The sequence below is a fragment of the Nothoprocta perdicaria genome, unplaced genomic scaffold (genome assembly GCF_003342845.1).
Source record: "Nothoprocta perdicaria isolate Ctin4 unplaced genomic scaffold, notPer1 scaffold_193, whole genome shotgun sequence".
Classification (NCBI taxonomy): Eukaryota; Metazoa; Chordata; class Aves; order Tinamiformes; family Tinamidae; genus Nothoprocta; species Nothoprocta perdicaria.
In genome coordinates this window covers 1,474,551-1,479,183 of record NW_020455127.1, presented here as the reverse complement: position 1 = coordinate 1,479,183, position 4,633 = coordinate 1,474,551, and the positions used below count along the sequence as shown (strand labels likewise).

Sequence of the window (4,633 nt, the reverse complement as noted above, 5' to 3'; positions counted from 1 at the left end):
GGCGCCGGGCGCGAGCGGCGCATCCGAGCGGGCCCCGCGTAGCGCCCGCGGGCGTCTGCGTGTGCGGCAGCCGCGCGTGTTCGCGGCCGGCCACGCTGCCGGGGCCGCAAGCGCTGSTCTTTGCGACAGCCCAAACGCCGTTTGTTCCTGTTGTTACTGGCGCTGCTGGGGCCGTAAGCGCTTTCCTTTGCGGGAGTAGCTGCGGCASCGGAGGGGGCGTTGGTGCGGGAGCCGTTGGAGCCCCGCGCGGGGCAGTTCCCCGTCGGGCCGCACCGCGTTGGTGCCGTTCGGGGCCCCGTCGCTCTTGGCACTGGGATGCGGCWGCTGCTGGGGACAGGTACACGCTGCCCGCGTCCCGCTGGAAGGCGTGCGGGGGCTTCAGGTAAACGATGGGAGCGTGAACTCCTTGGAAGTCTGCAGCCCTGACACTACCAGAGTGGTTCCAAAGGATTCCGCCCTGGGAAGTCAGAGCTGATAAAGTCATGGCTCCCAAAGGAAAGGGAGGAGCCGAAAGAGGGGTTTGCATCATGTGCACTGCCTAATGTGGCATCGGGGTGCTTAAAAGGGTTTAAATAATCAAATCYGGCCTCCTCCTCCTCGAAAGGAGTGTGTCTCCCTGCTTCACAGATCCCGGGATGKCCGAGGTTGGAAGGGAGCCCTGGAGACCGTCCAGTCCAACCCCAGTGCAGTCCTGTGGATTCCCCCTTCCTTGACCCCATGGACCAAGCAGCGCCTGGAGCTTAGTGCTGAGCACCGCGTTAGTGCACAGCCGCTGGCTCAGCTTCCTCTCAGAGGAGTCTGGTTTGCCCGCGCTGAGGCCGTTCTGCGCTACGAACCAAAGCACGGCCAGGGAGGACGACGGGAGGGTTCCCTTTAGGCAGATCCCTGATGTCRATTCGGACACTAACGTGGGAGCGCCTTACATCTGATAGGCAGCTGCATTAACACGTCGACATCAGAAAAGCCATTGACGTGACCTTGATRTTACACATACACCCCTGGGCTGCGTGTGAAATACGTTCCATTCCTCCAGGTTTCTGCTTTCTGATAGTGCTCTCCGCTTGCCTGCAAGCTGGAGTCAACCTGGGACCAACCCACCCCTTGCAGGAAGAGGCCCCGGGAATGAAACACCCCAGGAATGAAAGACTCACCAACTATGAAAGAAAGGCTAATTCTATACCCACTTAGTGTGACTACAGTTTAGCAAGAGCATATGGACAGAGAGACAGGTTTGTTTGTTTGTTTGTTTTTTGTTTGGGTTTTTTTTTTTTTTTTTGAGACAATCCTCAATTACATTTGAGAAAAACAGATGAAGACACAGCTGCCCCTAGGAAAAACAGTAGAGTGCACAAAGACGTGGATAAGAAAAGTGTAGGCAGTGAGATAATAAGGCATGGGCAGAGTCCAAAAGCAAAGAGAGGCTGGGCTGAGATAGGAAGCGGTTAATAACTGCAGGTGAAGCAACTTTGTCTTATTAATATTTGTGGCATAATCTGGCTGTACATCCATGACACGAGTTTACGGTGCCAGTTCAGCTTGTCTTACTGGTTTAGGGCAGGGAGACTCAAAGACATGCCATGTAAGAATGGCCTCACAGCAGCATCCCTTCCTCCGTGTGGAGAGCAAGAACAGGCACCACAGGGAATGCACTCAGTCCCACTGCTGCCTGCAGTGACAAGACACAAGGGGAAATAGCCACTCTTTTTCCCCTCCTTTCTTTCTCTTCTCATGGAAGGACAGTGTCTTCTACCTGGCTCCCTTCAGGTACTCCAAGGCTCTTGCAAGGCAGGACTATGACTCTGCACAGCACTAAGCAGCTCCAACATTAAGCAATCTTTGACTGGCTGAAAATGTGACAGTACCATTTGCACTGGTCTGAACACAGTCCATCTCCCATCTCTCCATCACCCTTTGTGTGATGTGCTAAGGACAGAGTGCAAAGTGTGGCTGTCCCCTCACCAGAAAGAAGAGACCTTGCAGGGTGAGGCTTCCTGGGTCTGAATCCCAGAGCAAAAGAACAAAGAGCAGAAGCCAGATATTAATATATAAATTTCAGTGCTCAGAAACCTACTCTAGCTGACCTTCYATAAGCACAGGTTGGAGCTTTGGTTGGAGCAGGTGATTTCCAGAGGTTCCTTTGAACTCAAACTGTCCTGTGATTCTGTAAAGTCAGCCCAATAGTAATGGAATGGATCCTTGCATGCAAAGTGAAAATATTTTGGCAGTGAGAACTGAAATATCAAACAGCCTCAGTAACTCTTGGAGGGGAGAGACAACGAGACTTTAGAGCTTCAGAAAAGGCTTTTCTGGGCCCTTAATCCTTCCACCATTGCCAGTCTGAAGGTAGCTGGTACTCTGACGAAATCCCTGAGCCTGATGGAGACCACTGATAGAATGGAGGTCTGCCCAGCCATTTCCTCATCCTATAAACTCATTCTACTTTTCCAATTGCAGAGCTTTACATTTGCCTTATTAAATTGTGTTCTATTCTTTCAGGCCATTTCTCCCACTCAGGAAGYCCATTAAATTTCCTTTCCTAAATTTCCTAAATTAGTTTTCCTTTCAAAATTCAATGCAGCCCTTCACAGGCTAGTCTTACCTGAAAATTCAATAGGAACTTCCTAATCCACTGTAAAGATCACTGAAAAAATCTACTAAGTACTACCACTCTCAGGACAGATCTGTGCAGAACTTTTTATTGATACACTTCTCCTCTTAGACAATGTGTCATTGAAAACCCATATTAGATTAAGGTTTACTAATTAGCATCAGGCTGTCATTACAGTATTTTTCAGTAGATCTATTTATCTATTTTCCAGTGTTTCCTAGTTTGCTATAAGACCATCAGATGAAACAGAATCAAAATCCTTACTGAAGTCAAGATACATGACATCTAATGCTACTTCCTTTTCCACAGGCCTTTTACTTCCCCGTGAAAGATTGGTTTGACATATTTTCTTTGTTTTGTTTGTTTTGTTTTGGTAAATCTGAGTTGCCTATTTGCTGTTGATTTGTGTAAAACTGACTGGCTAGTCAGTAATTCCTCAGATACTTGCTTTTACCAAAAAAAAAAAAAAAAAAAAAAAAAAAAAAAAAAAAAAGTCGGTATGTTTGCCCTTTTCCAGTCTCCTGAACCTCTCTGTTCTCTGCAGGTTCTCAAAGACAAGGAGATTGCTTCAGCTAGTGTTCAGCCATTACAGGATGAATTTCACCTGGCCACCTCGTCTGAAAGCATTGAAATTATCTTAAGGACTTGGAGACCTAATATTTTCATACTTCAGAATGACATTTTACCCATWTCCCATTAGTTCTAGTCACAGTGAAGACAAGTGACAAACACTTTGTGACTTCTTGGTATCGTGGGTAGGCAGTCTTTTCCTTTTCATCGAAGAGAAGTCGCATCCTTTTACTGTCTTCGCCTTGGTGCCTATGCATTGCTGCAATGGATTGCTACTCTTGATGTCTCTGGCTTATTATAGCTTGTTTTGTGCCCTGGCAGCTGCAACCATGCTGGTATTAGCTCTATCATTACTAGCACTGATAGGAAATTAGAAATAAGAACCTCTTAATGAAACCCTTGCAATAAAGAGCTCYACCACCCTCAATATGGTTGTAATGGAGGACTAAAAAGTCCTAGATCATTTCCCTGCCCTGATCCCATGGTCAAGCTTAACTGTGTCCTGCTTCAGAAGTATTTGGATGCGCTTAACTCCCAACAACAGAGACTTTCCCAGGATGTCTCTTAACATTAACAAGTTTTCCTAAGCTATATTAGTTACCTGAGTCACACTGCCATATTGCAATTTAAGCACATTTATTCCCCCTTTTTTTCCCCACCACATATACAATAATTATTCCTTTTCTCTTAGGACTATCCAGGTACCTACGCGAGGTCAGTTGCCACGTCTCCCTTGATCCTCCCATCTTTAGACTAARCTTCACTTTGGTTCCAGACCTCCTGCTTAGATGGACTCCTAGTTAATCCTACTTAGATCCTCCTGCTCAGACTAGACTACCTCCCCAACCCTCCCCAGTGTTTGCCTGCTTCGTGCAGAGTGGCACGCAAGCCGGACCCTCTGTTCATGTCAACATTCAACAAGTACAAAGTGGGGCTGGAAGCTGATTTCATCTTACAGACCCTCTTTCCGCCTGTGCTTACTGATGCCACGTGTGCCTTTTGGGCCAGAAAACTATGTTGCTGATGTATGTGCTGCTTTTTTTGACAGTGGAGATGGTATTTTGTGACTTATGGCATCACATGAACCTTTACGTGGTGCTGGCTGCAGCAGCCTGAGGGCCTTTGGGTGCCGAATTTTGTCACTTACGGCATCACACGAACCTTTACATGGTGCTTTTTGAAGCAGCCTGAGGGCCTTTGGGTGCCGAATTTTGTCACTTATGGCGTCACACGATGCTCTTTGAAGCAGCCTGAGGGCCTCTGGGTGCCCAATACTCGCCCTTTGTGGCACCCTGAACCCTTCAAAACCCAAACTGTGGGTCTGGTTTGCCCCACTTTCTCTCGAGCACCTTGAGCTGAGGTCACATGGAGCCTTCGGGGAGGCACTCGGGTGCCGCCACGGAGCGGCCGGCGGCCCCGCGGCCTGGCCCGGGGAGGCGGGAGGCGCCGCCGCCA

General features: G+C 48.5%; 1 long non-coding RNA gene across 1 annotated transcript; it reads left to right on the top strand.

Moving 5' to 3' along the window:
- Window positions 1-1,029: 1,029 nt before the first annotated feature.
- LOC112945598 lies at window positions 1,030-3,547 on the top strand. Its single transcript, XR_003249044.1, has 2 exons — window positions 1,030-1,229; window positions 3,153-3,547. It is a non-coding gene; the product is annotated as an uncharacterized LOC112945598 (long non-coding RNA).
- The last annotated feature ends 1,086 nt before the right edge of the window (window positions 3,548-4,633 follow it).